This window comes from Grammomys surdaster, unplaced genomic scaffold, assembly GCF_004785775.1.
Source record: "Grammomys surdaster isolate TR1022 unplaced genomic scaffold, NIH_TR_1.0 125896, whole genome shotgun sequence".
In the NCBI taxonomy this organism is placed as follows: domain Eukaryota; kingdom Metazoa; phylum Chordata; class Mammalia; order Rodentia; family Muridae; genus Grammomys; species Grammomys surdaster.
This window is the reverse complement of record NW_021620720.1, coordinates 113,206-124,441: the sequence shown is the minus strand read 5'-3', so window position 1 is coordinate 124,441 and position 11,236 is coordinate 113,206. Positions and strand designations below refer to the sequence as shown.

The 11,236-nt window shown below is 45.2% G+C and overlaps 1 pseudogene; it reads right to left on the bottom strand.

Moving 5' to 3' along the window:
• Positions 1-5,243: 5,243 nt before the first annotated feature.
• Positions 5,244-5,888, bottom strand: LOC114608418 (annotated as a pseudogene).
• Positions 5,889-11,236: the final 5,348 nt, after the last annotated feature.

Genomic DNA, 11,236 nt, shown 5'->3' with positions numbered 1-11,236 from the left:
GTGGCTAGAGGAGGACAAGAGGGATGCTGAGGGAAGGACAAACTGAATAGACCAGAAGAGCCCTCTAAAACCCCAGCTCCTCTGAGCGCTTTTGGGTGAATATAAGGGTTTTCAAATATGTAACTAATGCAACAATAGCTTGTTTAATCATTGGCCAGCATGCTTTCCTTCTATTATTTTGTAACTGAACAGGGTCAAGTGAAACAAATGTATTGATAAGACTGGGGGCAGGGCCTCACTGGAGCCTATAAATGCCAGTTAGTACTCACTGGCTCTGCCCAATTTGGAGGAGACTGGCCCAGGGCTTTTACTTGCTCAGGCCAAGTCAGTGCCAGGACTCTCCTCTAGGCCTAAAGAACTGCTTTAGGCTGCCTACCCAGGCATCCTTCAGCAATAGGACTTTCTGATGACCTCTGAGGCTGGCTCCTCTGAGAGAAGCCATCCTGGCTTGAAAAGCCAGAATTAGTTTCCCCAAGACAGCGAAGGGACATAGTGGGTCCAGAGTGATGGATTCCTGGGCAAGCAATGGCTCACACTATCCCAGACTGAACCTCAAAATGAGTGTCAGAGAAGTATAAAAGATTACCATGTCCTGTTGGGATTGGAGGAACTGAGAAAGTCAGCAAAGACCAAAATGAATCATTATACTCAGAACTTTAGATTCAATTTTTTAAAATTACATTTGTTTATTTATTATGTATATATGGACACATGTATATATGGTGACCACACACATGCATGGCATGTGGAGGTTAAAGGTCGATTGTGGGAGTTAGTCTCTTCTTCTGCTTTGCAGGTCCCGAGAATCAAACTTAGGTTGTCAGGCTTGGCAGCAAGAGCCTTTACCCATTGAGCCATCTTGCTGGCCCATAGAACTTTTAACCTAGATTTCCTTTATGATTCCAAAAAGAAAAACAGTATCAAGCCACTCTCCTGGAAAATGAATGCTGAAGTCAATCTAACTTGCCCCGGAGAGCCAATGAGACTTGATATACTTTATATCTAAATACTGAGGAACAAATGCTTGTTGCTATGATTACATAAGTGTGGATGTAAAACATGACCAGACCTGCATTTGGAAAAGACTGCTTTGGTTGTTGACGAGGAAAGGCTGACTTAGGGGAAGCCAATCCAGAAGCCATTACAGTACTCTAGGAGAGCAGGTAGTGAAGGACAATAGATACCCTCACATACAGTGGTCTGGGAGGCAGAGTCGGCTGATCTTGGCAGACAATGGAAAACAACAGCTGGTTGTGTGTTACAGCCTAGGGGAATATACTGAACAGATGGAGGCAGGAGGAGTAACAGTTCAAGACCAGCCTGGGCTGCAACTTTGTAGCTCTTCTGCCAGGCAAATTCAGAGAAACCCCAAAGGCCCACACAGTTCTTGGAGAATTACCCAGCCCAATCACAGATTCAGACATCCCAATATGAGTCCCCATGTTAGGATCCATCATGGAAGTAATACCCAAAGATCGGACTGTCTGGACTCATCCCTCCCTTTTATGAAGTGTGTTTCTGTCAGAGCGTTGGAGATAGACAATGGGGGAAGACTTTTCTTTCTTTCTTTTTTATTTCGAAAAAATAGGCAAGCCAGGCATGGTGGTATATGCCTTTAATCCCAGCACTCAGGAAGCAGAAGCAGGCAAGTTTCTGTGAGTTTGAGAACAGCCTGCTCTACAGAGAGAGTTCCAGGATGACACAGAGAAACCTTGTCTTGAAAAAAAAACAAGCAAAGGCACAGGAGAGATGGCTCAATGGTTAGGGGCCATTGTTCTTGCAAACGACCCCCATTTGGTTCCCAGCACCCATACAAGGCAGCTCAAAATGGCCTGTAACTCAAAATCCAGAGACTTAGACACCCTCTTCTGGCCTCTGTGGCACCTGCACACACGTGGTGCACATTATCCAGGCACATACACAGATACATTAAAAAAATTAAAAATTTTTTGAGACAGGGTCTCTCTCTGTGTAGTCCTGGAACTTGCCATGTAGGCTAAGTTGCCCTTAAATTCACAGAGACCTGCCTGCCTCTGCCTCTGCCCCCTGAGTGCTGAGATTAAAAGAACATGCCACCACAGTCAGCTATAATTTTTTAAAGGAAAAACAATAATAAATCACAGGCTCCAAGGATACCTCAGCAGGAGAACACCTGGCTAGCATCCACAGCGAGCATCCACAGCAATCTAATCCCCAGCGTCCACACTACTCCCAGTGACAACAGTAAATGTTTGGAGGGAGCATGAAAGTACGACATGAACACAGGTTTGTATCTTCAAAGTCCACTAGAAGGACTTCCCAGTCCACTGGGAGGCTGTTTTTCGTTTTTGTTTTGTTTTGTCTTTAGCTGCTTTCTCCAACCTTGCCACTGCCCAAGCCTTATCTCTTGCCAGTCGCGTCTGTATTGCTGTCTGTGGTACCCAACTTTGCAGGGTGGGGTGGGGCGGTGAGGGTTTGAAGGTGGTGGAGGTGGAGAGTCGCTGCGCGCTAATTGTTTACAGAGGGTAAATAGATGGAACAGGGTAGCATCAATAGCGATAGGGAACAAACAGTTCTTTGTGGTTAGGGTGTGAAATCGGTGGAGAGGCTGGAGGAAGAGCAAGTTCAGGCAGAAACAGTGAGTTCAGTTTGGAAAATGCTGACTGTGTAAAAAGGTCTGACGTCCTAGAGCCGATGGCTGAGAGCGGGAGCCCAGGGAGGACCAAGAAGTGGGCTCTTTAAGAGAGGAAATCTTTGAAACAGACGTGGTGGGGAACGAAATGGCCAGTCTCTTCTTGTTGTGACAGGATGTTGTCATCCAGAATGTTTATACTTGGGAACTGCACAATCAAGTTGAAAAAAAAAACCTCATGATGACGTATGTAAGTTGCTGGTTTCCTGTTGGGGGGCACTCATAGCCATCTCAGGCTCCTATCAGACTGTGGGTTGGCGGCTAGATGAGCCTGGATCTAAGAATTACAGCAAAGAATTGATGCTTCAAGAGCAAGGGATGGAGGCTTAGATGAGAATGCTCTGTATCAGCTATAATGAAACCCTGGATTTATATTTGAATTTGATTAGCAAACACTCACTTTAGTTGGTGTCGTGCTAGCACATACCAGTTTACCAAAGCAGATGGTGATGTTTATAGGAATATTGCCAGTAACAGTTTTTATTAAAATTAAATTATATGGGGCTGGCAAGATGGCTCGGCAAGGCAGACAACTTGAGCTCCGCCCCCAGAACCCTCAGGGTAGAAGGAGAGAATCAATTCTAACAGGTTGCCTTCTGAACTCCACACACGGACGTTGGCATGTATATGTGCATAAATAAATGTAAGAAAAAAAATGAATGTGTGTAAATTTAAATATGCTAAATGCATTATATTTAAAATAAAGGTAAAAAATACTTACTTGTTATCTAGTCCCGCTTGAGTGCTGGGGACTGAACCAACAGCCTTGGGTATGCCGACTACATACCTCACCATACTTCCTTATTTCCTGTGTTCTGGCTTTGCTGCCCTGACAGTGTAGTAGAAACCATCTCTTCCAAGCTTCTGAGTTCCTATGCCCTGAACACAAACCACTCCCAGTGAAACTAGTATTTCTCAGTGTGAGTTCAGAGTTTACAGGCTTGGCTCGGTCACATATTACATATTCACTCTGGATTTGGTGAAAACTTTTTTTTTTTTAAATAAATACAGATGAGAAAGTCCTCAGAAGCAGAACAATGAAAAGAAACCCAAAGGCTACATATCTTATTTTTATTTGTGTTTAGAGTTTACTCACTATTCCATACTAAAAAATACATTTTAAAGAGGCTGGAAATGTAGCTCGGTTGATAGAGTGATGGTCCAGCATGCCCACAGGCTTAGATTTGATCCTCAGAGACGCATAAGGATGGTTCACATCTGTAATTTCTTGGGACATAAAGGTAGGAGGGTCAGGAGTCCTAGGTTATTCCCAACTATGTAGGAAACTTGAAACCACCTTAGGCTACATGAAACTCTGCCTCTAAAAAATAATGCTATGTATGTGTGTTCTGTGTGTGTGTAGATATGCGTGCAGCTGTCTCTTGAGACCAGCCTTCTAAAGCATTATGGAAGGCCTTGCTGCTCTGACTTTAGCATATAACAAAGCCAGGCTACATATCTGTGTCATCTCTGCAGAGAGATGAAAGGCCCTTCTGGGTGCCAAACAAAATACATTAACCTAAATGGTGATCTGTAGTTTTGAATAGCCTAGCTGCTTGTCATGTCAAGGTGGGATAGATCTAATCAAAGACATTTGCTGTGAACAACTGTGTATCGTTCTCCATGCGTCTTTACAGTGGATGCATCTCAGGCATCCTTAGGGCAGTTGGTTCAGGGTTTGAGTGTCTTCTAAATTCATTAATTTCTCACTGGTCTTCCCAGGCTAAGAAGGAGAGAGAGCGCTCGGGATATGTCTATCAACCTGAGGAAGAGCTAGGACTGACTTTGGGACTATTGACTCTTTTCTATTAGGAACTGTGAACAACTGAGGACAGTGCTGTAGAGAATCCACATTCCAGATGTTCTTGGCCATCCCATAGCTCTGACATGAAGCCTCATAGACCATCCTTGATGTGCTTCTAAATGGGAAATACTTTTGTAGTACCTACCCTGTATGAAATAGTGAAGCACTCCTCGGCACCCACTCAGGGCCAACATGAAGACTTGATACAGCATAAGCTGTACCACGCTTACCATCTACTCAGGAAATGTTTTAAGGCTGACTTTACTTATCTTATTTGTTTATGTGCAGGTATGCCTATGTGTGTGGATGTGCAGTGTGGATGTCAGAAGACAGTCAACTTGTGGAAGTGGGTGCTTTCCTTCCATCATGTGATCCCCAGGAATTGAATTCAAATTGCCAGGCCTGGTGGCAAGAGTTTATTACTACTAAGTCATCTTAAAGGTCCAGGAAATGTTTTCTGAGAACTTTCTTTTTTTTTTTCTTTTCTTTTCTTTTTTTTTTTTTTTTGGTTTTTCGAGACAGGGTTTCTCTGTGTAGCCCTGTCGTGGAACTCACTCTGTAGACCAGGCTGGCCTCGAACTCAGAAATCCACCTGCCTCTGCCTCCTAAGTGCTGGGATTAGAGGTGTGTGCCACCACCGAGCGGCAATCTTTTTTCTAATTTAAATGCACTTTATTTTTAGACAACCCACATGACATGTTTTTCTCTTAAAAAAAAACAAAACAAAACAAAAAAACAAAACAAAACAAAAAAACAAAACAATGCCTCCACTCCAAATAAATCACGGTCAAAATAAAAGCTCAAGATGACATCAGTCCCATTTATCCTAAGTCCTGGTATTGTCTGGATGGTAAGCAGCAGCCAATTACGGTGACAGGGGATAGATCCAATTTGTTAACATTTTCCCATCTCTAAGCCATCCTTAAAGAAAATCATGGATGGAGTCACACCATCTTCACAGTAGACCAGGAGAGCAACCATACCATCTGGATTCATGTTCTCACCAATAAAAAACTGGTAGTTGTTGAAATTAGCAAGGATGTGCTTAATTTGCTCTGCAGCTCCAGTCATAAAAGGCTTTACTCTTTCTGCTTTCTGTTCTTCAAGTTTGCCCTTGAGTGATTTCATGTAGTCTTCGATGTACTTTTTGTAGGCCTCTTTTGTGAAGCTGGTTTCTTGTAAGTGATGGTTCATGACAATGTCAACACCAGTGACTACTGTGCTTTCAGTGCCTTCGCCCTCCGTATCTTCAGCGGAAGCATTTCCACCAATGAGCGAGTCATCGATGGCACCCTCTGTTCTACTGACCATCTTGCCCTCCTCCTCCAGGCACAGCCCGCCCGCGATCTCCCTGATCTTGTAGATGTCGGAGAACAGCTCGTTATGGCTGATGAGGTCCGGGTAGATGATCATGGTGACGGCTGAGGACAGCAGCGCTAGCCTGACAGCGCGGAGAGAGCGCGGTGCAGCAGCCCGAGCAGCGCTGGGGGTAGGGGGAGCGGGCGGAAAAGTTGCGAGAACTTTCTTAGGCACAATGAAGGACTGTCAAAGGACTGTAAGACTTGTTCCAAGCTTAGGATCTAATCCCAGGAGGCTGGTGACTAGCTCTGTTTAATTTAAGCCATAGATATATTACTAATTTTAGGAAAATAAATGTTTGCTCTGAGGTCATTAAGGCCATAAGTGAACCTTTGATGAAACAGAAGACATATTTGAAGCTTCTTTCATTTAAAAGATATTCATACCTGGCGTAGTAATATACACCTGTAACCCTTATATGAGGGAGGCTTAGACAGAAGGCCATCATATTTTCCACCAGCCTAAACTTATATCATGTGACCCTGTCCCCTAAAACCTAAACAAACAAACCAAATAAACAAATACAAATATCCCTCTATGTTCAATAGGGTTAAGTCTTGATAAACCCATCATAAGTTGAAAACATCATGTCAAAAATACATTGCTGAGGGGGAGTTGGAAAGATGGCTCAGGAATTAAGAGCACTGGCTTCTCTTACAAAGGACATGGGTTCAATTCCCGACACCCACACGGCAGCTCAAAACTCTCTGTGGCTCCAGTTCGAGGGGATCTGACACTCTCACATAGACATACATTCAGGTAAAAGATCAATGCGCATAAAGTAAAATAAAATACAGATGTATTTAAGGGCACGGAAAGGTGGTTCAGAGGTTAAGAGTGTTGGCTGTTCTTCCAGAGAACCTATTTTCTCAGTCTCCAGCATCCACCAGATGGGTGGCAGCTTCAGGGAATCTGATGCCTTTCTTTGGCCTCGGTGGGCTCCTGCACTCAAGGGCACACTAGCCACACACAGACAAACATAAATAAAAAATAAATCTTCGTCTTAGTTAGTGTTTTCACTACTGAGAACAGACACCATGACCAAGACAACTCTTAGAAGGGACAACATTTAACTGAGGCTGGCTTTCAGGTGTAGAGGTTCAGTCCATCATCTTTGTGGCAGGAAGCACGGTAGTGTCCGGGCAGGCATGGTGCTGGAGAAGGAGGCAAGAGTTCTACATCTTGATCCAAAGCCAGCCAAAAAAGACAGACTTCTAGGCAACTAGGAGGAGGGTCTCAAAGCCCACTCCCACATTTATACACTTCCTCCCAACAAGGCCACACCCACTCCAACAAGGCCACACCCACTCCAACAAAGCCACACCTCCTAATAGTGCCACTCCTTGGGCCTAGCATATTCAAACCACCACAACCTTAAAAGAAATGCTTTTAACACATCCAGCACACCAAGCATCATACTCAGCCTTAGCCTACTAAAATATACTCAGAACACGTTAGCCTCCAGCTGGGCAGATTATTTAACACAAGATTTATTTTTAAATGAGCATGTCTTATATCTTATTAATTACTGTACAGAAAGTGAGAGAGAGCGAACAGGCTGGATGGGTACATTTTGAACCACTGTAAATTTAAAAAAAAAAAAAAGGCATTTAAATCAAACCACAAAAACCTGTGGGTGGCTCCGCCGGCAAAGCCTTGTCTTGCACGGTGAAAACCTGAGTTTGAGCCCTGGAACCTATGGGAAAATGCCAGGAGTGGTGTCAGGTCAGAGGTAAAAGTATCCCTGAGACTAGCTGGTCTGCCAGTCAATAATAAGATTCCTTGTCTCAAAGGTGATAGCATTTTTTTTTTTTTTTGGTTTTTTTGAGACAGGGTTTCTCTGTGTAGCCCTGGCTGTCCTGGAACTCACTCTGTAGACCGGGCTAGCCTCGAACTCTCGAACTCAGAAATCCGCCTGCCTCTGCCTCCCAAGTCCTGGGATTAAAGGCGTGCGCCACCACCTCCCGGCAGCATCTTTTGAAATGACATCCGAGGTTTTCTTTTAGTTGCCATATACATGCATACACATGTACATAACCAGCATGCACACAAGCGCACAAGCATGCGCGCACGTACACACACACACACACACACACACACACACACACACACACACACACACACGAGTTTCTTCATTCCCTGGGCTAGCAGTCTGCAGTACTGTCTGGGGTGCTAGGCAATGGTGGTGAGCTCTAGCCATCACTAGGGGAAACAGCTGATGCTCTACCCATATGTGCTGCTAAACTCTTGGTGTTCGGCAGATCAGTATAGTATGCCATTCTCGAGGAGCTTGCTAGTTTAATTCATTAACCTCTCTTTAAACACTACTTTTATTTCTTCTTTGAGAATTATATACAATGTATTTTAAGCATATTCACCCCCCACCTCCTCCTATAACCACTCCCTCTACCCTCCCATCCCTTTCCATCCAAGTTTGAGATTATTTCCCTTCCTTCCCTCCTCCCTATCCTCCTCCTCCTCCTCTTCTTTTTCTTCTTTCTCCTCCTCTCCTTCCCTCTTCTCCTTTTCCTCCTCCTCCTTTTCCTTCTCTTCCTTTTCCTCCTCCTCTTCCTCCTCCTCCTTTTCCTCTTCCTCCTCTTCCTTCTTTTCCTCTTTCTCTTCTTCCTCCTCCTTCTCCTCCTCTTCCTCCAGTTTTTGTTGCCTAGCCTGATTAGGGAGTGTGCCTTGGTGTGTATCAGACATAGGAGTCACATAATTAAAGAAAACTGACTCCTCCTCTTCCAGTGGCAATCAAATGCCAGGAGTTCCTCAGCTAGGGGCGGGATTTCATAGCCACCTTCTCCCTCTATGGTAGGGTTTTGTCTGGCTTGAGTTGCATAGGTCTTCGGCATGTTGTCACCATCACTGTGAGTTTGTATGTGCAACTTCCCCCATCGTGTCTGGAAAACACTATTTCCTTAATGTTATTGACCACCCCTTGCTCTTAGACTGTGTCCAGCTCCTCTGCCACAAAGATCCTTGCACCTGGGAGCGGGGGAGGGATGGGAATCCCATTTTGGGCTGAGCACTGCACGGTCTCATTCTCTGCTGGTTGATCAGCTGAGGGTCTCTGTGTTGATTGCCATCTATGGCAAATATGACAAGAAGATTCTCTGATTAGAGTTAAGCGTTAAGATCAGATGCTCTGATCTCTGGGTTGAAACATGGTCTCACTCTACTGCACAGACTGGCCTTGAACTTGGGGTAGCTCCCTTGCCTCTGACTTCCAAGTTCTGAGATTACAGATGTGAGCTACAACACCTGGCTAATTGGGGAAACCAAAAGGGGGGAACAGGGTACGGGGTGGGGGGCTAAGGACTAGGAGATCTCAATGCTAATATGAAGGAATTTGTCACCTAGATGTTTAGGTAGGGCGCGGTCACAGAAGATCCTAACAAGAAGGTAACATCTTTCATTGAGTTTAGATTAGCTGGGTATGGCCGAACATACCATTCATCCCCTGTACTCTGGAGGCAGAGACAGTCACATCTTTGTGAGTTCAAGGCCAGCCAGGGTGACATAGTGGGACCTGACCAGAGTAGGGTTGGAAAGAGAGGCAGAGAGGGAAGGAAGGAGGGAGGAAGGGGCCGAAGGAAGGAGAGAAAAAGACATTGAGAGAGAGAGAGAGAGAGAGAGAGAGAGAGAGAGAGAGAACACCAATATGAATTTGAAAGGGGAAAGTACAAAGAAAGGTAGGACAAGATGTTCCAGTAAAGGGGAGTAGACTGCTGCTGGGGGCGGGACCGCAGAGCTCAACCTCCCAGAACTGACTGTCCTCAAAGGGTTCAGCAGGGCCTGGGGCTGTGGTTACAGAGTTACTGTTCATATGCTTGCTGATATCATTCCCAAATGGGGACGTTTTCTGTACGGCACAATTTACATCATCCCTAATATCTTCTCTCAGACTTTTCAGGAGTTTCTGAGGTAGAGAGGTGCCTCCAGCTCACAGATGGGAGGTCAGAAGCACTGTCACATGGCTCTGTGAGGCTGGGGGACACCTGTGGAGTTAACTGAAAAGTCTGCTCCTAAGAACAGAACCACACCCCCGCCCCAGATAAGCTGCACCCACGCAAGGGCTCATGGTACAGCTTTATACTTTGGGAACCAAAGAATGTGATTTGCTACTGGAAAGCTGGTAGAGCTCCCGAGGCCTACAACTTCTGCAGTCCTGCAGAGACCTTGTTAGCAACTGTGTGATCTTGGCTAGGTAGTTTCTGGGCCTCTGAGGCTCAGTGATGCCCCATTCATCAGACTTTACCTCAGATGGCTCCTTTTCACTAGCAGGACTCCGGGATCTTCCCCGAAGTGGAGGGTGGCATGCTGTATTACTCCCACAGCTATGGGCCCTGCCTGTGTGATTCCTCCCTGCCCAGCAATGCTGTTACCAGCTACTGTATTACATCAGGAGATCAGGCCATCTTTTCTGATGTGCCTGTTCTCATTCAGCCTGGACCAGCCAGCAGCACCCCTTCCTAAGGACTTTATAATCTACCAGGAGGCAGATCCAGGCTCCTTGAAGATCTGGCGTCCCTCAGGCCTTCCCTCCACCTTTTGCCTTCACTAAGATGCTCTGTGTCTGCCATAAACACTATCTGTACCTGTAAATAACTTCCTTTCCTCTTCAAACCCCTTAATTTTCCTCCCAGCTCCTTGGCTTTGCTTGCTTCTGCCTTCTGCACCGTCCCAGACTTCCCATGATTATAGTTCTGAGCTAACTGTTGCCTGTTTGAAGGAGAGGCATAGAGAGAAGCCGAAGGAGAGGGCAACCTACTAAAATCTCAAAATGCAGAATCCTGTTACACAAGTAAGAGGTGACCAAGGCTCTCAAAACTTAGAACTGGGAGAGGAATAGAGGGGGATGGACCTGAGTCATGTGAAGAACCGTGAATACATACAGACTATAGTGTGTGTGGGAATCACAGGACAGAGTCTGAGGCAGCCCTGTGATGACCTGAGTTCAATCCTGGGTTCATATAAATGAACATGTATGTAAACATAGGAGTGTATGTAACATGTATGTAAACAAAATAAAATTACTGGAAAACACAAAGGACCTGAGGTCCAATGTTAGACATAGTCTTTAACCATGCATGCTCACAAAATATTTAAGAATGAATTACTCTTGGGTCAATGACTTGCTTATGAATAGCACGTTGTAGAAATAGAACTCAGTTCAAGTTTCTGGACCCTGAGTTCAGGATGCTCCCTCATCCCCAGCTGGCTCTACCACCCCTGGAGTGAGGTTTTGTGCTACACATCTTGTGGTCTCTGATCAGCACTTTCATCTTTCTTGGCCTTCTTAGCTAGAAACAATCCACAAAGCTTGTATTCAGACCATGAGGGAGCAGATTCTGAGGTGCATCAGAGCGAGTGGTATCTCTGAAGCCCTTCAGTGGCCCAGC